At 43.3% G+C, this 22040-nt stretch overlaps 1 protein-coding gene across 12 annotated transcripts in view; it reads left to right on the plus strand.

Moving 5' to 3' along the window:
• The window catches only part of CAMK2B (calcium/calmodulin dependent protein kinase II beta), a 202055-nt gene that overhangs the window by 58458 nt on the left and 121557 nt on the right, over nt 1-22040 (plus strand). The window lies entirely within an intron of this gene.

A 22040-nucleotide genomic window follows, 5' to 3' on the forward strand; every position in this document is an offset into this window, starting at 1 on the left:
TAAGGCAGCCTCTTCAGCAGGCCCAGTTCTCATCTCACTTTTCCAATCAATATCTAAAGCAGAGGTGCAGAGCCTCAGGCCAAGGGCCCCAAACCGGCACTTCAGGGTTCCTCAGAACGCCTAACCCTGGCCCCGCTTCCTTCCCCATGGCCCCACCCCCTTTCCTCTAACTACTGATAGTTTTCTAGTTTCCAGGCAGTTTCTCCCCATTCTAAAAGATGAAATGCTTCTCATATGGGCTTATTTACTGGCAGTAATAGCTTTAAGCTAAAATATGCTGGTATTTTTGTCTCCTGTAATGATTGATAATGCTGTGAATGCATGAGGCAATTCCCTGTGTTCGTTTTGCATTCCTGAAATCTCTCTCTTGTGGACCTTAAAAGCTGCAGCGCATGTATGCGCATGACAGAAGATTGGTGTTGTGCACTGGGATTTCCTCTGCTAACCATATTCCTTTCTGAATCCCAAAACTTCCCCACCCCCACCCCAGTTTTCTCAAGATTGTCCAGTGGGCTTCCAAAATCAATAGCAATCCCTGCCGTGTAAAAAAATGGATTTTGTGTAGTGTTTTCACCTGGAAACTGGTGGAGTGGGGGAGGGTTCAGCTCTTTCCTACCCATAATGCTCTTCCAGTCAATGCCTCTACTCCACACTTTTTTTTAGATTCAGCCAGATCTGCGTTGGGTCTGCTACTCTTCTTTCAGAGATTGACCCTAAGGAGTATAGATTTAACACAGGCCAAAGTAGGAGTTAAGAACCAATTATGGGACTCAGCTGCACAATGACTCATTTCTCCTTTTTTCTTAGTACTCTTATATAAAAGAGTCACATAATTTAGGGAGTTATTTTCATGACCTGACATTAAGTTCGTTACAAAGGGCCTTTGCTGCACTCAGGTTTCAAACTCCGTCTCAGTATTTCACTAGCCGTTAACTTAAAAATACCTGTGAAGCAACATCTGTGTAAATGTGGCTCACAGACAGTGGAAAATCTCTCTTACATGTTATAGTGTCATATCTGTAGAACAGTTACTCTGTTCTCTGGGCTATCAGATAATCTGATAAAAATCAAGATGATTTTGAGTAGCTGTTAAAAATATATTACTTATAGCATGGGTGGAGAACTGCCAAATTGCCCTCCCCACAATACAAATTCCAGCAGAGGGGATTTTCAAAAGATGGCAGGGAAGGGGAGGTACTGCAGTTATCCTGGAAAACTCCCCTTCCTTGTGGGAATTAGGCTTAGAAAAGATGTCCCTTTTTTGAAGCTTAATTGTAGCACGGACAGAGGAAATGTTAGTGGGTGGGCGCTAGAGCGAAAGGGAGAAAGACAGAGGCTTATAACAGTACTGACAACTGTTGAGGCCCAGGACACACTCCATGTACAGTTTTCAAACCATTTTCAAAGTGTCATATCCTGCTTGGTGTAGATCTAGCCATAGAGATAATGGGGGCAGTCCCACCCACGTTGAACTTCAGGCCTGCCTATCCCTGGATACGAAGCTCCCTAAGAGATTAGCCCCAAGGGAACATAGCCCTTAACATTAAAAAGGTTACCTGTCCTTGATTTGTAGTAAGGGTGAGGAATTTCGAATGGATCACCGGCCTCTGCAAATTGAATAACATCAGTGGGGTCGCACCCTGTGATGTCATTTGGCTCTGGTTTATGTTGGGGAAAGCCCACATACACCAAAGCCTCCCCAGCCAAGGTGCAGGGGCACTCCTCCACCTTGTACCTCAGCCAGGTCCTCAGGATTCGGTGCTTGCCAGCTTTCCCAGCCAACTGCCATCCCTTATGTACCAGCATAGAATCATAGTGTTAGAGGGGGCCTTTGAGATAATCTAGTCCAACTCCCTGTTTTGTGCTGGTTCTGCAATGCAGGATACAACTTCAGCAACCCTGACAGAGGCAGGCACTTCCGTTGCTGAACAGCTTTCACTATTAGGAAGTTTCTTGGCCTAAATCTGGTTCCCTGCAAAGCACATTTGAAACAGAACTCTGCTCTGCCTTGGGTCTTGGAACATTAAAGAACTCTGCAGCCCCATGGGACAGGATGGGACAGTAGGCTTTGCCAAAGGATGATGCCTAACCCAAGGGCACCGACCTCTTGGGAACATGCAACTATCTTTAGGAACTTTCCTTTGGAGCAGAGAGTCTAATGATGTGGTGTGTTTTTTCTTTAATTGATTTGAAATGGTGGGGAGGAGATAGTTATTAGAAGTTAGCGAGGGATGAGAAGACGTTAAAATTGTGTTTTAAAAAGTAATCGGCTCCGAGGATCTGATGGTCGAAAACTGAAATATAAATAATAAATAAATAGATGACATCTACCCTACATTTTTTTTGCCGTTTTGCTATCTTCAACATTTTGAGACCTAACAATTTTTGTGTTATTTACAGAAGCCAAAATAATGATAACCTGATTTTTCTTTTGCCAGTCCTTTATTTATTTTCATTTACATTCATTCTCTCTCTGTCTCTTATGCACACGCGTGCACATACACACACACTACCGTCTTCAGAGACACTCTCATATTTTAACTCTCAGGTTTTCTTTAACTCTCCCCAAACGCCATCAGATATTCTCTTCTTCTTGTCATAGAACTTTAACTTGATGTGTCAGCTTTTCCATTTCTAACAGTTCAGATTTTATTTTGGGCGTTTTAAGTTATTTATAAATCTGTTGATTCCAGGTTGACAGATTTCTACCTGCAAGCTGTGGAAATTCAGAAGTTAGCTGTAAGTTGCATTGTAATATTCCAGATTTTTCCACAGTAAGTGGGCAAGAAATACGCAAAAGCAGAAAGAATATCATATCATTGAGCAATAACAAAGGTAGCATAAGCCTCCAAGCACACTTGATCTAATCTTTGAGTTGACGTGGGTTTCCTTTCTCTGAATATTGAGGGGATCTTCTTTTTGTCATTTAAGACAGGGCGATAGAACCCTTAGAAGACACCATATTAATTGTGGGCTGGGTTAAATAGCTAGCTACCAGCGAGCCAAAAACTGAGGTCAGGGATGGGCTACTACTCCCACATTTTATTTTATTTATAAAAATAAATATTTGTGTTTTGCGTTTTATTTATATCCCACCGTTTTTCCTCCAAGAAAACCAAGGTGGTGTATATAATCTTCCTCCTCTCCATCAGATCTCCTGACGCTCAGTGACATATATCTATATTTCTGTTAATTCTCATTATCATAGAAGTTCTTTGAGCTGTGGGGTGGGATTGGGGGGCATCATTTGGTCTTCTCTACCAGTATGTTAAGTTACATTTACACCTTGGGAATATTTTGATTTCTCAGTTCAGTTCATGCTAGTCCAAACCATGGACGCCACTCACCCAAAATTAAACACATTATAGTTCTATTGATTTCAGTTAGAGAGAATTAAGCATATCCTGAACTATGTCCCACACTGTCTGTATATTTTGAGTAAAAGTGTAAACTAGGGATGGACAAATCTGTCAGTTTTGGATTCCCTCAGTTTCTCATTTTTCTACCCTTAAGTTTGTTTCATCTTCTTTCTCCACTGAATGCAAGCTGATTGATCTCCCTACATAGAGTTCACCAGCAAATCCTTAAACGTGAATGTACTGGAACATAAAAAAGGGGGAAAAAGAAAGAAATATAACTGATCTAATTAACTCCCTGTTGACATACTGAGTAACTAGAGAACTTAAACTACTTTAAAAAGAAAATTGCCTGAGAGGCAGAATTGTACCATTCTATTAAAGACAAAGTAGAACCTTGTACTCTCTAGAGATTAAAAAAGAAATCATGACATTAAAGAAGGTGCTGTCTCAACACAACGGTAGGGTGTGACTTGGTTGCTTGCTTCGCCATTGATGATTTTCTTATATGGATATCTGTTCCATGTAGGAGAACTGTGTGTACATCCTGTGTATGCTGTAATGCGATAAATGGACAAATGGCTGTTTTGAATCAGCAGGAAACTATTCAATTATTTAAATATGTAAAATATTGATATCTCGCCTTCCCATCAAATTATGTACAAGGTGGCTTGCATCAAAGGAAAAATGGCTATATTAAAATCAGCACATGGCGAGAGCCTTAGCTCACTAACAGTCTTGAAGAGAGCCACAGTCCACAGTACTGCATTAGATGGACCAGAGGTCAGACTCAGTATAAAGCAGCTTCCTAATATTAGGGGAGGGAACATAGCTCAGTGGTGAAGCACATGCTTTGATTTCTGGAGATCCCAGGTTCGATCCCTGGCATGTCCAGTTAAAGAAGGATCAAATAGTAGGGATAGGAAGACATACTGACGTGGTTCGCACATAATGACAACCTATTGACTATATACTGTGTCCTGAGCCCTCTAGAACAATAATGAGATAAAAAAAATGTGAATAATAATAATGATATATTTGTGTAGCAAATAGGATGGCCGCTCGGGATCTCCAAACAAGAGGACAATGATTTGCATACCATTTGCATATGTGGGGCTGCCTTTGAAAACGGTCCGGAAGCTTCAACTGGTACAAAACAGGGCATCCCGTTTACTAACGGACTGGCCGGCGAGATCATATTACGCCAGTCCTTTTACAACTTCATTGGCTGCCAGCCCAGGTCCGGGCCCGATTCAAAGTGCTGGTATTGACATTTAAAGCCCTAAACGGTTTGGGGCCAGGTTATTTGAAGGAACGCCTCCTCCCATAAGTACCTGCCTGGACCTTAAGATCATCTACAGGGGCCCTTCTCCGTGAGCCCCTGCCAAAGGAAGTGAGGCAGGTGGCTACCAGGAGGAGGACTTGCTCCACTATGGCACCCCGGTTGTGGAATGAGCTCCCCAGAGAGGTCCGCCTGGCGCCTACACTGTACTCCTTTCGTCGCCAGCTGAAGACCTTTTTATTCTCTCAGTATTTTAACACTTAATTTTAACTTAAATTTAAATTTTACTGTTTTAACTCTGTATTTTAATCTTATATCAATTTTGCTGCGTGGTTTTTATTCTGGTTGTGCTTTTTATATTGTATTGTGTATTTGTGCTTTTAACCTGTTGGTTGTCTTACTATGGTTTTAATTTTTGTGAACTGCCCAGAGAGCTTCGGCTATTGGGCGGTATAGAAATGTAATAAATAAATAAATAAATAAATTGGATATGCTTATTTATATGTGTATGATTGCAAATTTATTTATTTATTTATTTCATTTTTATACCACCTAATAGCCGAATCTCTCTGTGTGGTTCCCAACAATTAAAGCCGTCAAAGACAAAACAATATTATTATTATTATTATTATTATTATTATATTTATATCCTGCCTTTTCCCCAGTACTGGGATTCAAGACAGTTTACAAGATTAAAACATGTACAATTAAAACATATAAATTTAAATTACAAAAGTTAAAGTAGAATTAAACCTACAGTAAAATTAAAAACACATTAATTTTTTTTTTAAACTAACAGGTTAAAAAGGTGTGTGAGATATGCACAATAATATAGATGATAAAATGCAATGTAAAAGTTTAAAAACTTAAAACTCCAATATAAAAATAACAAAGTCAAATGTGGAAATATAATTACAATAATTTAAATTGAAATACAATATGTCTCACCCAAGTGGAAGACTGCCCAGGTAACCTGCGTTAACCTGATAATGATTGATTGGCAACTTTAAGAACTCTGTATTTATTTATTTCCACCCAATTCCAAGGAAGCAGTTTCTGTGCTAAACTGCTGTTTGTTGGCAGTAATGGATTGGATGAGGGCGAACAAATTTAAGCTTAATCCAGATAAGACAGAGGTGCTCCTGGTCAGTCGAAAGGCAGATCAGGGAATAGGGATTCAGCTTGTGTTGGATGGGGTTACACTCCCCCTGAAGACGCAGGTCCGCAGCTTGGGTGTACTTCTGGATTCAGCCCTGAGCCTGGATGCCCAGGTTTCGGCGGTGGCCAGGAGTGCATTTGCACAGTTAAAGCTAGTGCGCCAGCTGCGCCCGTTCCTAGAGATGTCGGACCTGGCCATGGTGGAACATGCCTTAGTTACATCCCGATTGGATTACTGTAACGCGCTCTACGTGGGGCTGCCTTTGAAGAGTGTTCGGAAACTCCAGCTGGTTCAAAGAGCTGCAGCCAGATTGTTGACCGGGGCTGGTTACAGGGAGCATACAACTCCCCTGTTAAAACAGCTGCACTGGCTTCCAGTCTGTTTCCGGGCACAATTCAAAGTGCTGGTTATGCCCTATAAAGCTCTATATGGTTCGGGTCCAGGTTATTTGAAAGAACGTATTCTCCCTTATGAGCCTGCCCGTGCTTTGAGATCTTCTGGAGAGGCCCTTCTTTCAGTCCCACCTTCTTCACAGGCACGCTTGGTGGGAACATGGGAGAGGGCCTTCTCGGTGGCTGCTCCGGTGCTCTGGAACTCTCTTCCTGGGGAAGCTAGGCTGGCTCCCTCCTTGATGGGCTTTCAGAAGCAGGCTAAAACTTTTTTGTTCCAGCAGGCCTTTGGAGAATAATCCAGCCCTCCATCTATGTTAATGTCTTATAATTTTGTTGTGTAATTTTTTAATTGTTTATGGTTTTGTTTCCCTCCCCCCATGTATATTTTAAACTTTGTAAGGCCGCCTTGAGGCCCAGCATTGGGCAAAAGGTGGGATACAAATAATAATAATAATAATAATAATAATAATAATAATTTATTTATAAACTGAAGTTGAACTGGAAAGCCCTTCATACAGAGGACACCTTTAAATAGAGGACTGACTTCTGATAGCCCTTCAAATAGAGGTCTGTCCTTTGTAAAGTGGGAAACATGGCCACACTTGTAGGAAATACATTTGTGTAATGGTAGGAATGTATTCCAGGCCAGAGTTTCTTTGAGAGTGGGCCATAAGAAGCTCTGTGGTTGGGGCTGTTTGTGCATGAGGTCAGGTCTTGGAATCAATGAGTTGATGGAAGACAATATTCCATTTATCAGTCCCATTGGTGTAAAATTCTGTGTACAAACTTGACTTCTCAAGCTGGGCAGTAGTACAAATTAGGCCTAGATGGAAAGAGCAAACAAATAGGTAGTAATGGTCCTAGCTGGAGGTTGGCCCACTATGGGAGGGGGTCCCCCTAAAAGTACCTTGCTCAAATACTATCATGTTGGAAGGATAAACGCTCACCTCCCATAATGCAATTGCATACTTGATGAAAAATTACGATATTCTTTCCCCCTTTTTCACAATTTATTTTTGTTGTGGTTGCTCTGTTTTGTTGATATGCACAATATAGGGGGGGGGGAGAAGTACCTTGCTCAAAGGCCTCCGAAATCCAGATACTATATATGGAAAAAGATAGTCCAGCAAAGGTGTTGACAGCAACTTTTAGACCAGAGTTCACTTGAATGGCAAAGATTAGTATAAAGCTCCCTGGAAATCATAAACTGGGTTGAGAGCCATGTGAACCCCAGAAAATTTGGAAAGTTCAACACTTGCCAGGTGTTTGAAAGTCCTGGGGTTCTGATTCTGCAAGTCTCCAGGCTGGCTTCCTTATACATTAGGGGTGGGCAACAGACTGTAAGCCTCTGCTGCTGCCCACCACACTGTTAAAAGAAATGGCATTCAGACCAGTCATTTGGAGGGCTTCCACACACAGTCTTCGGGGCACCCTGAAAGCGCTTCAGGGCGCCCCGAAACTCCTAGTGTAGCTACCTGGTCAGAAGAGACGGAGCAAGAGGCGGCGGCGGCGGCGAAAAGTTCCCAGGCCTCGGCGGCTTCCTTGCCGGCCTCCTCCTGCTGCTGGCGAAAGAGACGGCTCTTTCGCCGGCAGCAGGAGGAGGCCGGCGGGGAGTTGGGCTCGGCGGCAAGGAAGCCGCCGAGGCCTGGGAACTTTTCGCCGCCGCTGCTGCCGCCTCTTCCTCCATCTCTTCTGACCAGGTAGCTACACTAGGAGTTTCGGGGCGCCCCAAAGACTGTGTGTGGAAGCCCTCTTGGACCTGTTTTAGCTACTGTGGAGCACCAAAATTTGCTTGCAAACAAGCTAGTCTTGACCCCGTTTGGCACTCTGTAGACACCATTTTAAAATGTATGGGTGGGTGGGTGAAAATGGCCCCTGGACCTCCCGAAGTTGCCCACCCCTTTATACATCCAATTGTCGCTGGGATTATTATTATTTCCCCCCTCTCTCACGTTTAATATCTTTCCGCATTATTATTCCCAGTGTTTTGTGTATCTTCAGATGTTCCTAATGAGGTTCTTGCTGTGTTTAGCTTTGTATATGACTGTTTATCGGTTGCCCAGAGCGTAGGCACAATAGGGGCCGTTCACCTTAAGGCATCATCTCAGCTGTCCTGTCGTTTCCCCTCCCTGTGTTCAGCAGCTGTCTCCCTTTGAATGTGTGAACTTCTGCAGCGTGTTTCCATGGAGACTTGTTCTAGTTGAATGCATGACCCTTTCCTGCCGCTTCTCTGCCCTGCCTTAGAACTGCGTGTTCCTCTCCCTTTTTTGGTCACGCTTCCTCCACAATCCCGCTTGCAACTGCAGCCCCTTTTACCTTTATCTCAGGAACTGTTGCTTGTGTCAGGGGAACTGGCTGCAATTGTTGCTTGGTGCCAGCCGGTTCTGTGTTCAAGCACCAGCTGCTGTGTACATACAGCACACCCACTGCAAAGGCTACTGGTGAAGCACCCAGCCCTGATCAGCAACACAGCAGGATAATTTCTTGATTTAGGCCAGTGAAGTCACCGTTGACATTTTCTGTTTTCCATTCTGTTTTGCAAAGTTGGAAACTGGTACCCAACCTGGTACCCAAACTGGTACCCAAACTGGGTAGTAGGACATGATGTAACATGTGGATGGCCATTCAGGGAGTCTGATTTCCTTGCGGTAGCATTGCTAAGCTTAACAGTATTATTTAGTGAAGCATTTTTGACCCACTCTTCAGCTGAAAAGGAGTGGCTTCCATAAAGTCCACAATAACCAAGACAATCCTTGCTACGACCAGCGTCAAGGGTAGGCATGGTCAGCACCTCCCAAGGTCCCACACCCCAGCAGGGGCCTACTGACTGGAGTTGCTCCTCCTCTTCACCATTGCAACCTGCATGTTCACCTGCCTCTCACTCTTGCGCAGACAATGGTGGTGGTGGGAAGGGGGACCAGTAGATGCCACTGCTTACTTGCTCGTTGGCTCTCTGCTGTCCAACGACCAAGTGGTAGCAATGATGGGAGAGGAGGAGCAAGAGCAGCTGGTGACTTTTTCAGGGAGAAGGTAAAGAGAGAGGGACCTTCAGGAGAAGGTCCCTCTCTAAAAATACTAGAACCCAGGGTCATCCCATGAAACTGATTGGTGGGAGATCCAGGACAAATAAAAGGAAGTACTTCTTCACACAGTGCATAGTTAAATTATGGCACTCACTGCCACAGGATGTGGTGATGGCCACCAATCTGGATGGCTTCAAAACGGGGTTGGATAAATTCCTGGAGGCAAAGGCGATCAATGGCTGCTAGCCCTGATGGTTGTGTGCTATCTCCAGTATTCAAGGCAATAAGCCTGTGTGCACCAGTTGCTGGGGAACATGGGTGGGAGGGTGCTGTTGCACCATGTCCTGCTTGTTCATCCCTGGCTGATGGTTGGTTGGCCTCTATGTGAACAGAGTGCTGGACTAGATGGAACCTTGGTCTGATCCAGCAGGGCTCTTCTTATGTTCTTAAGGTAGGCTCACCGAGGGAGGAAGCCATCAAGGGTTGTCAGCACTGGTTTCTGCCATTAGTCTTATAATCTAAAAGACATGACACAGAAGGCGGGCAGTGGGGACAGAGATGAGGTTGGAAGAGGAAAACAAGCAAATGTAAGTACCAGTTCTTCTCAAAGTTACAGAACAGTTCTTTTAATGAGCAGCTGGAATGGAACTAGCTCAGGGAGAGGAGGAGCCACACAGAACTGGTTTTCCAGCAGAGCGGATAGAGAGGGCCCTGCTCCCTCCCTCTGCTCCAACTGCTAGGTGACAGCCAAGGGAGTGAGGAGCCCAGTGGACCTAGTATCGCAGCAGAGTGATGGAATGGCCCTACTTCCCATCTCTCCCTCGGCTGCAGTATCATCTCCCCAACCAATTTCACTGGGAACCGAATAGACACTTGTGCAACCTTTCACACATTCGGTGTTACACAGTTTCTCCAACACAATGATGAACTCCCGTGTTTTGAAATAACCTGTAGTGCCCCTCTCATCCCCTAAAACTACATTCATGCCTGCCAACAGGACGATTGCATTTGGCACTGAGTTTCCACGAGGCTTTCCAGAGCTCTGGTTTCTGCTCCAAATCCTCCACCCCTCAAATCCTCTGCTTTGCTGCCCAAGAAAGAAGCTTAGTTAGATTTTGATTTTATATGTAAGGCATTTATGCAGCAGTTTCATTTTGGTATATCGTAATGAATGTTTGTTCCCCCTTTCTCTCTCTCTCATGTGTACCCCTCTTCTTGCTCAGGCTCTCCTCCAACCCCCCAACCCCCTGCCCCAGTATTCAAAGCAAAACACTGCTCCTCTGTCTCTGCCGCTGTGCTAATAAGTGTCCTGGATGGCATGATGGGATTAGCATACAGCTGGGTTAATAGAGGACACTCTGAGCCACTGCAATGCAGGTAGATTGGAGCATGCTCAGTTGCACCACTCCACTCCTCTGCCAGCAAGAACACAGCTCTGCATGTTTGACTGACAGCCCCGAGCCTTGCAAGAGCTGCCTGTGCCTGGCCTGCGTTCAACAGCAATTGGCTCTAGAGTCTGTCAATCAACCATCCAACCCACGTGCAGCCGGACCTTTAATTTGTCTGAGCTGCTTGGGGGTTCCCTAGACTAGAGGCGGCCTTTCTTTTCCTGGTAAGAGATAGCAGAGAGGGGGTGGGAAAACACAACAGCCAGAGCAGGATTTAAGGGCTTCTTTTTCATCCTCTCACTGTTTACTAGCCTTTGGGGGAAGACGCAAGGAGCTGTACAATTGTGATTCCTTCTGCCTTGAATATTGGCAGCATCCACTAAAGATATGGCGGAAATGATCCCCTAGCAACTATTCCCAGTTGAGGACAGGTCTATCTGAGATTATCCTTTTTCGATGGGGATAAACTTGCATTAACATCAAATCATTGATCACACCTCCTTGCTGGACCAAGCTTGGTACTGAATGGACAGGGCATTTATCCCGGGCAGCAAAGACTGTAGAGAAGACATAAGCAACCACAAGACCTGCTCCCATCTCTGGAAAGGGATCAGGGGATGCGGACAGTGGGTGTACTGGGGAATGTGTATGGGTAAATGGTGCAAGCTGTTGACCTGTCCAGAATGCCCTAATTCCTGATCAGCCCACAAATGCTACTACTAGCATTCACTCTTCTCAAAGGGGATTTTTGTGGATTCCAATGCTTTGATACATTACTATTATTTATTACATTTTTATACTGCCCCATAGCCAAAGCTCTCTGGGCAGTTTACAAAGATTAAAACATTAAAAAACAATATGTAAAATTTAAAAACACACAGCAGACACTACACACAGAGACAATGTATGCCTAAATTTGAGCAATCAAACCAGAAAAACAAACCTGGGGTAGATTAAAACTCATCACATTCTGTTAAATGCCTGGGAAAAGAGAAAAGTCTTGACCTGGCTCTGAAAAGATAGCAATGTTGGCACCAGGCAGGCTTCATTGGGGAGATCATTCCATAATTGGGGGGGGGGCATCACTGAGAAGGCCCTCTTCTTTGTTGCCGTCTTCCAAGCCTCCCTCGGAGTAGGCGCTCGGAGGAAGACATTAGATGTTGAGAGCCCATGAAAGAAAGACAGATGTGAGAAAGGGGCTCTTATGAGGCTGAATGGAAGAAACAGGATCACAAATTCCTATAGACCCAGTTATCTCAGACTGAAGACACAGCAACAGGTGTAGAAAAGGTTTAGGAACCAAGTGGAAGGAGTTGGGCTTATGGGGTAGAAGAAATTGGGGTGTTGGGGTCAGGAGGGCTCTTTCCAAAGAGGTCTGGTGGATTGCTCTTTTTCAAGTAATCTTTCTCTCACATAATTGCAGTTGTCCTTTAAAAAAAAATAGAGTTCCACAACAGCGATCCCTATTAATTTTAGTCCACCATGCTAGAAGGAGTTATTCCATGCTACCATCTTCCAAGCTCCGCCCGCCACTGGAATGTGGACCCAGAGGTCTTCTCTGAAATTGAATTTGGTCCTCAGACTGAAAGAGGTTCAATACTTCTATTTTGGACTATGTGAACCCCGCTGATCCTGCTAGACCTCAGGGCCCCTGTTTTGATAGGCAGCAATGAGCACATGGATTGGTACTGTCTCTTTGTGATTTGTGGGTGACACATGCCTGCATCAGATGAAGTTCAAAAAAGCCTTAAACTAGAAGCACACTGAAATGTTTGCTGCTCTGAAAGTTGTGCAGAGTTAAAGGAAAGATCTTACTGATGTATGCAGAAAATAATTTTGATCACTGGCATTATTGGTCTTTTAAAGCCATTGTTTGTGCCCCTTAACAGCTAGTTAGCCTACTGTCTTTGCACTAATTCTTTGTACTCCTTTAAAATGTTTTTTTTTCCTGTTTTCAAGATCTCTCATGTAGCTCATTTGAAATCACTTTCATGCAAATAGTCCCACGAATAATCACATTTCTCTATCTAAATATTTTGTTTGAATCCATTGCTCATGATAAATTTCAGATTTCAAGTTTCCAGTGACTTGTATCATTCATTGATTCGAACTTTCTTATTTCCTTATCACAAATGAGATTGCATCATGTTCTCCTGCATTCTGTCAGTCAGCTGCTGTTCACTTAACAAGTAACATTTGTCAGTATGAAATATAGCAGTCGTTTTTCCACAAGGAGGTCCCTGCAAGCCGAATGGTCCCTGATTTGAACCCACAGGAAATATATCAGTGGTTCCCAAACTTTTTCAGGTCACCGCCCCCTTGGTTCCACAAACTCATGCCCACTGCCCCCTACCCTACACTATAAAAATCATTATTCAGAATAGCAGTTTTCAACAACCCACTAAGGAAGATAATAACAATAAAATTCAAAACAGTAACAATTAATTTAATATTTATTCAAAATCCAAAGCACCTGCCGCAGGCTTGCTGAGGGAGGGAGGGAAAAGAGAGCGAATGCCTCTGTTTTGCAGCCGTCATGGCGGGGCACACCAAGCAGGGTATGTCTCTTCATTAGCGTTTTGGTGCTTTTGAAACATTTCAATTCACCATTAAAAGGACTCTTCTTAAGCGGTATTAAGATGTGTGGATTCTTCCTCTATATGGCTTGGAACCAAACTACTTTCTCTCATAAAAATGTCCCTGGGTTTTAAGACCTTCTGGAGAGGCGCTTCTCGGAAAAGACCACCTCAAGCGCCCCCTGCCGCCCCCTTGCCTCTTAGCACCCCCCTGCCGCCCCCTTCCCTCTTAACGCCCCCCTATGCAATCCCACCGCCCCCAAAGGGGCAGTACCGCCCACTTTGGGAACCACTGAAATATATGGACGAAAGAAGGGCCAGCACAGGCTTCCTTGGTCAGATGACTCCAGATGCAGTAATGAGATTTCTGAATAACATACCTTTCTCTTTGTTTTATTCCCCCCACACACACCTTGAAAAGCATCTGAAGACCAAAAAAAGTCATTCTTCTCTTAGATTGCTGTCTTTCCTTGAGTGTGTGGGGCGGGAAAATATAATGGATTAACATTCTGAATTAGCACTTCCCCAAAGTAGGAACATAAGATTTCTCTTTTGTTACATATGTTACTGATAGTGCTATAGCAGCATGGCATCTATGTGACTTTTCCTACATTAAATTATATACCGTTCTATTATACACACGAATGCCAATGAAATATGTGAGAATTCCTTATTTATTCAGAGTTGTTTGCATGCAAGTTATTTGTCGAGAGTTATTTGTTAGTGTGCAAATTGTTGATACATTTTGTTGATATTATCTGTTTCTCTAAGATGGGGAATGTATGTTGACCCTGCTCTACTGGTTGATAGCACTGGAACCATTTTTTTTGTACTATGCAAATCACATGGCATTCAGTAATACAATCACCACTCTTGGTGTATATGACCAGAGATAACTAGATGCACTGATGATGAATAATCTCTCTTATAAAAGTAGCACTATGCTATTGTATTTGGCTGTGTGTATGATAACATTCGCCTACTGTGGGTGGCATAACAGTCTACCATGTCCCAGATCAATTGTATCTGTCATCTATGGTAGCAGCAGAAAGTTCCATCTGTCTATAGCCAATAGATCTTCATCAGAACATTCTGAAACCACTCAAAAGTATTTGCATAAAAAAAATCGAAAAGGTATTACTTGATCCTCACATTTCATGTCTAGAAATACTGCACAACTATTGCGGTTTAATTTAACAAACATTTCTCATTTACCTTAGAACTTTAATTCTGGACTTCCACGACCAAGGGCTGTTTTGCATGATCAAACCCAGCCACAATGGCTTACCACGACACATGCTGGGCATGATTTGCATAATCACTGCCTAGCTGTGGCTTATTGTGTCATATGAACTTGGTTGGCATGGCCAGTTGGTGGGTTAAACAACCCTCAAATAATCCAACAGCAGCTCTTGGGATATATGCTTGTGGATATAAGGCCACAAGCTTTTTCTCCAACAAAAGTTGACAACTACTGACCCCATACAGTCTCAACGTGCAAGAACATTACCTGGCACAGGTGTTCCTGGTGAGATATGCTTATGGAGAATTTGTATGGAGAGATGGTTTTAAGAACAATAGACCAATGTTTCTGGGTGACCAGTCATGTGCATCTTACTTTACCGATGGCTTCTTTCTGTGCTTTAACAGTGATATTGATTTTTTAAAAATGGTTAACAGACAATAGAGCTGGGCTGCAGGGGAAAATGTGCAGAGCTGTGTGCAACAGGTTGTGCAATCCACCGTCAGAATGCAGGCTTCTGTAGTTTTAGAAAAAGAAAGATAGATCCAGAGAAGTATAGAGTCTTGGATAGAGATTACCGAGAAAGCTTGGAACCCTTGATCAACTTACAGTTCAGTCAACAAAGCATCTTGTGGCATCTTAAAAATTAACACATTTATTTATTCTGGCATAAGCTTTTGTGGACATTGAACTGGACAGTGTCCATGAAAGCTTATGCCAGAACAAATAAATTCGTTAGTCTTTAAGGTGCCACACAACTCTTTGTTGATTGAATTGTACGCTGATGAAGGATTCCAAGCTTTCTCAGACTAACACAGCTCACCCACTGGAAATTGTTACAGTTCAGTGTATTTTTATACATCATCTACATTTAATGGCTGCTTCCAGATGAGTATTTTAGTCTGCATTTGCCCTGCCTCATTTACGGAATGTTATGGGGGCGTTCAGGCGTTGTTTTCTTCCTTTTCTACTCTTCTGTTTTTTCCCGCTGCTTCTTGCATCTTTTCTCTTGCAACAAAAACGAATTATTAAAGAGGAATATACAGAATAACTGCACAGTATCTTTTGATTGATAATACTGAGAACCCTCCATCTCAAAGCACCCAAGTCCACAAGTTACTTAATGAAACCTTATCCTTCTTTCCTATCCTTCTTTCTAGAGCAGCATAAATTTTAATGTGCAGTGCAAAACTTGAAATTTCTGTGAAGGACTTTTTCATAGATTTCTGTTGACTTTATTTACAGCATAGGTTAAATCGCTTCTGCTAGGTAAAGAATTGGCTAATCACATACAATAGACTTTATTTTGGTGCAGGTGTAGCTTATAGTAAAATTGTAGCTGCTTGTTCCAGTGATGCATATTAGAATTCTATCCTGTGTTTTCCGTATGGGTTATTTTGGGGGAGTGGGCTGTTTCTGATGTTATGTGGTCATGATTTGAAGCCATTTGTGGTTTCTGTCAACTCCTCTCTAGTGTAAATTGCACACATGAGAATACCTGATAGCATTTGCCCTTGCTATTCTTGTCATCCTATGATTATGGGAGCTGTATTTTCACATTTGTGCAAAGTATGATCCGGAGAAACGGGAGGACCTTACCTTTTCAACTAGATGAATGAACAATATTGTACAGTTATAGAAAAAAACCAAAAATATACTAGCCCGAATAAAATTTGACTAGCACACCCTGCCTACTTGTGTATCACTAGGCAGGTTAACTTGTACATCTACCTGTTTGGAAGGAAGCATAGCTAAAGTGGAAGGTTGTGTAATTTTTAGATTCCAATCCATACTCCACTTTTTCAGTGTTGTAAACTAGTGAGTTTGTTTTCTTCAGCCTGGTACAATTTTTGGCACTGTGTTACCATGTCTGTATACAATTCTACATCTTCTTGCAATTGAGACAGATCATATTTACATTACAGATTCCTAAAATTAGCAATAACCCTAGGGGAGATTTCCCTGCTTGCCAAGTAAATCACAGGAGGCTAGAAGAGGGCACATGGTTACAAGAATTTTTTTTGGTATGTGTTGAGTTCATCTAGCTAGACATAGATGTATAATGCACTAGGGAGGACTTGAGGATTTTTCAACCTTGCATCTGAATCATGCAGTACCCAGATTTAAAAAAAGGGTTCCTAACCTCATATTTGCTTTGTAACTGTAATGCTGGTGTGGGAGTATTTAGAAGGGAGAAGTGCCCAGTAAGAGGGAGTTTTTAACCCTTCCCCTTCCAGCACCTCTCAGTTCTTTGCAAAGTGCTTCCCCGCAACCTGATTTCCCCAGCTGGACTCCAAGATCGGAGCAAGCCCGGCTGTGAGGCAAAATGGCCTGAGAGACAGTTGCAGGAAGTTGGGGGTAGGAAGAGTTAAACACCACTTGCTGTCCCCCCCCACCTGCAAATGCCTTGTCCTGCATTCATATTAACTGGCAGACATGTCTTAGGAAGCACACATTTTCTGCAGTAACATATAGTTCTGCTATAACGTGGTGATGTACCAAACAGAAGTATTGTGAGGGTGGAAAGCCTAAAGGTGCCACACTTTGGCTTTCACACATTAGCTTAGAGAGTGCTCAAACTTTCCTTGCCTAATCACTTTGATTTCCCCTGATATTCTGGACTAAAGCAACCCTTATTTCTGCTTCACACTATTGCTCCTTGTGCCACTATTATCTCGAGACTCAGGGGAAGTCTACACCAGCCGTTTATTGCAGGGCTGTATCGCAGTCATCACTAATGGGCCACATGACATTCACCTGCTCCCGCTGTGATCTCGGCTCCACCTCTTAGTTTTCCCGGAATATCCCTGACTGCTTTTCTCACAGTTCTTCCAACTCTGTTGTGTCCATTCGGGAGAATGTTTGTGGTATGCCCCTCCCCCTTTGCGAGGTCGTTGCTGTTCGCCATGAGTTCTGGGCTCAGTGAACAACCAATCAGCTGTGAGGAGCATGTGCATGGGTATCAGAGGTGTGCGGGAGTGGACCTATCCGCCATTTTTGCCACATGTTTTGGACGAGTATCAGTGTATTTTACTGCCATATGTACGTGTGTTTAAATATAAACAAATCTCTGCACAGGAGCACATATTTGACAGAGTTCATATCCCCCAATGTATTGCTGCACGTCTGCGCGTCTGCGCTCATACATATCCCTCACAAGTCATTTAAAAAAAAAACACCTCTCCCTTGTACCCATCTCCCTAGCCCCGGCTACTTCTACCAATATACATGTGAAAGCTCCGTAACGGGACATAGGTGCTCCCACAATGGCAGTTCTGTAATTGCAATAAACTTCGGTCGCGTGTGCCGATCGCAGAAGTGGGGAACATTCGGAAGCAGCGCCCTTCCTTTGTAAAAGAGCTGTAGGTGTAGATTAGGCCTAAATCTCTCCCTTTACTTAAATAGTTCCCTTGAAGATATTTGTAGACAGAGACCATATCCCATCCATATATGTATGTATGTATAGAAATGTATGTGTGAGTGTATTATATATATTCCCTCAGCTGCCCAAGGGAGCTATTAGCCTCAGTTCCTTGCATCACGTTTCAAGCCTGAAGCGGGGCTGACGCTGTGCGTGCGGCAGAGCATTTGTCTAAGCAAGAGCATTTGTGGGGAACCCTGTGGTAACTGAGGCTGCTTCGTCTGCTATGAAATCCACTAGCGATTTGCTCTTACCAATAGAATAAACCTCAATTATTCTGATGTAATAATTTAGAACAACTGCTCTCTGGTTGCTGGTTCGTCACACTTTGCTTAACGGGCCAATGTCAGTTTCTTCCCTGTAACCTCGTTCTTTCTCCTTTTCAACCTAGTTTAAATTTCTCCTGGGCTCTCCTTTGGAGGTGATTGCATAGCTCTCCAAATCTTCCTCTCCATTTAGCCTACTTTTCCAGTGTTTCCCAGTTTCATCTAACTACTCCAAATTTCATCCTTTTGTATTAAAAGTGCTGCCCCTGCCATCTCTCCTTATCCTGTCATCCTAAAAAGACGACTCTCTTTATCCTTTCAACTCCCCTGCTGCTTACAGAGTATGTCCTAAGCATAACCTTCAACATTTCACAGATTAAAATAGGGACATGCTTATATCAATCCTCTTCTCATACAAGGATCGCTGGCAGAGTGGTTATTCGACTGTTATTCCTTTCTGAAAGTTCTCTTCCATCTGCTGCATGCTGCATTCATTTATTTTACCATAGCCTGTCTTCCACTGATTTTAAAAGCCAAATTCAGTGGTATCTGTTGCTAAAGATATATTAGGAAAACATAATTGCCCCACTACCTTTCCATTTCTTCACTGTTGATGCCCCTTCAACAGTCTGCTTGGTTTTTTGTTGTTACTTATAGACGGGGTGGGAGGGATAATGAACAGTAATTTTTTAAAAAAGCATAATTGACCCATAGTAAGGTAAAAGTCCAAAATATAACTTAGCACCCACTGTTCTGTACATCCTGTGGTGCCTTAGTGTCCATGTGCATGCATTTATATGCATGCGCATCGGAGACAAGAAGCATTTACCTGGCACTCAGAGCTGAACAACTAGACATGACGTTTGTCATGTAGTTTGCCCTGGTGTGTTTGACTTTTAAAGATAAATAGTTAGTGTGCAAGGAGGGCTGGAGACAAAGGATGAGCCTGATCAGGACCATAGCTTGGAGGGATGGTATTTTAACCCCTTTCTCTTTGCTGTGGTCCCAATCAGAATCTCCTCCACCCTTGCTACTTGCAAATGGGGCAAAAACTCCCATTGACACTAATGTCAGCTAATTGAGGATAGCAGGCATGGAGGGGGGGGAATTCAGGTTGAGCTCATACTGGGGGCAAAGGGTTGAAGGCACACTCCCCCATGCAATGGTCCTGATACAGCTCCTGTCGTACACCCACTATTTATTATTTTTAAAATCAAGCACACCAAAGCAAACTATGGGACAAACATCATATGTAATTTGGCCCTCAGAAATGTAACTTTAGATGTATGTTTATGGGGCTGTGGTATTTAAGTGGGAATTGTCTTTAGCTGTTTTAAGTTGGGTGTGTTTTAATCTCATATATCACCCTGAGGTTTTTGTTTTTTTTGTTTTTTTAAGAGAAAGTCAACTAAGAAATTCAATTAACAACAACAACTTATGGAGACCATAGGGAGAGAGTTGAATCGTGAAAAAGAGGAGTCTAGCACTTTGCAGTAAAAAAATTCTAACAAGGCCTGCCCCAAAGGCAGAAATATATACAAAATTGGAACAGTAATTTGCCAGGAACAGATCCTGGCAAATTGGGAATATTCATGGGCAACAGGAACAGTTGGGAGGAATGCCAAAGCCACATTTTCAAAGAGGTGTCTTTGAAAATGTATTTATTTATTTGTTATTGCATTTCTATACCATCCAATAGCTGAAGTTGTCTGGGCGGTTCACAAAAATCAAATGGCAATCTATATCAGGAATGGGTCACTGGTGGAGCAGCAGCTGGTTCTAGCCCTTAGATCCCTGTTTTGCGTAACTCAGAGTTCTGTTCCAACATGACGAAGTGTATGGAAAGGCCTGGCTGGCTTGCACAAGGAAAGGGGTAAGGCAGCCATCCTTGAATCAGCAATACTGTCCCCATGGGGAAGCCAGTTTTTCAGTGTGTGTTTATGCATGGAATGGCAATGCTATATAGTGTTTGCCATAGCGAATCAGGGCTGATAGCTCTTCTGGATCATGACAGAACAGAAGACTGTGGTCTTTATTTGAGCTTCTGGATTCACCACCACTGTTGCTGTGACTCGTTCAGACTATGATCAAATCTTGAGTGCGCACACCTGCTCTCTGTGAATCCTTGTCAAGGCTTTTGGTGGACTTCGCTGTTTTAAATGCATGTTTTAAAATCGAAATCACCCTTAACTGGATTTGATTTGTCGTTGTTGTTTATTGAAAACATTTCCCAGCTGCTCTTCAGGTGTGGTGTCCAGAGCGGATTATAGATAAAACGTAAGAGTAAGATAAAGCCATACAAAACCAATAGGCTGCAGAAGGCAATAAAAATCCAGCACAAGAGCAAAAACGTATCTCAAGGCCTGGATAAATGAAAAGATTTTCATCTGGCACCAAAAAGAGAATAAAGATGGCACCTGGCCAACCTCTCTGGATAGAGAATTCTAAAAAGGTACAAGAACAACAACAGAAGTCCTGTCTCCCAGATGGTGGGAGGGGGGTGGTTGAGCAAACACTTTGAGGCTGATCTTAATAGCTGGGCAGGTTCATGTGGAAGCAGATGTTCTGGTCCCAAGCCATTTAGTATTGTATAGTTTAAAACTAGAAGTTTGAACTGTGCCCCCCAAATGGACAGGCAGCCATCATAGCTGCCATCTGACCAGTTCCAGTAACCATGCTGCTGTATTTTGCCCTAACACCAGTTTCCAAATAGACCGTGTACTCTGCTTGCAATGTTACGTTCTTACTGCAGGCAATTGTTTATAACATAAGCAAATTGCCAACTACTGTCATAGGCAGTAGTAGTAACTAATGTCAATTTTCTGCCTTACTTCTTAAATACCATGGGTGTGAACTTGGGAAATTAAACTCCCTTCATAAAAATGCACAAAGATGTCAGAAATGTAGGATTTCTGTTTTAAAACACATGTAAAACAAGCTTTTGGAAATCTGTTGGTTTTCTTGATTTCAAATGGATATGTGTGCATTGTATTTACGTTATTTTTTGGCTTCTGAGAATGCATCGGCATCTTTTAAAAGGAACTTGGGAACTGGCTATGTGGGTGCTGTTTAGGTTTTCGGGTTCTTAACGTGAGACAACGTGATTTGACTCTCTGATTGTGAGACCAACGTGTACTGTGTGTCTCATCTATAACGTGGCTGGTCAGAGAGAGAATGGGGGTCAGCATAAGCTGAAGTTGTTGGGGGGGGGTGAAGACAGGGAAGGTTGCGGTTGCATTGAATGCACACATGGCTTCGTTCGCAAACTACTGCGCAGATAAGCTGTTTGGCCATTCCATCTCCTAGGGATTCTGAGATCAGATTCTTGCTTCCAGCCACACATGACACTTCTGTAGAGGCGGATTCAGAGTCGGTGGAAAGCAAGAGACTCCTCGGTGACCCCCGACTCTGGAAGAAAGGACACTGCTCACTGCCTGAAAGCGTGGCTTCCCGCAGCGCAGGACTGCACGCCGGCAGGATCCTCCCCCAGCCTTCAAAGGCAACAGCCGTTTCGCTGAACACTCTGTTCGGGAGCAATTTGTTGCCGTGGAAATGGCTCCTGACGTGTCAGATTGAGGGGGATCCCTGAGCATCAACAGAGACAGCCTGTCTGCCTGCATGTGCCCCTGATTAGTAGGCAGCATCAGCTAGGTGACTAAAGAGTTGGCAGCAGCCCTGGCTGTGTGCGAACTCAGCAAGGTCGGGGTTGATGGCACAGCTGCCTGGCACTTGGTTCTCAGGTTCTTAACCTCTCAAGGAATCTCTGTGGTTTTGATTAGGTTGGAGATGGAGACGGGTAACTGCTGGATTTTCTGTTTTCAAAAACGAGGGCTCAGCAGCCGCTATTTCCTTCTTTGTCCCAGCAACCCTAGCTGCAACTTGAAACCTGTGTAGCACTTAGTAGAATCTATTCAAATTGAGGGTGCAATTTTAT

Source organism: Elgaria multicarinata, chromosome 12 (genome assembly GCF_023053635.1).
Source record: "Elgaria multicarinata webbii isolate HBS135686 ecotype San Diego chromosome 12, rElgMul1.1.pri, whole genome shotgun sequence".
In the NCBI taxonomy this organism is placed as follows: Eukaryota; Metazoa; Chordata; class Lepidosauria; order Squamata; family Anguidae; genus Elgaria; species Elgaria multicarinata.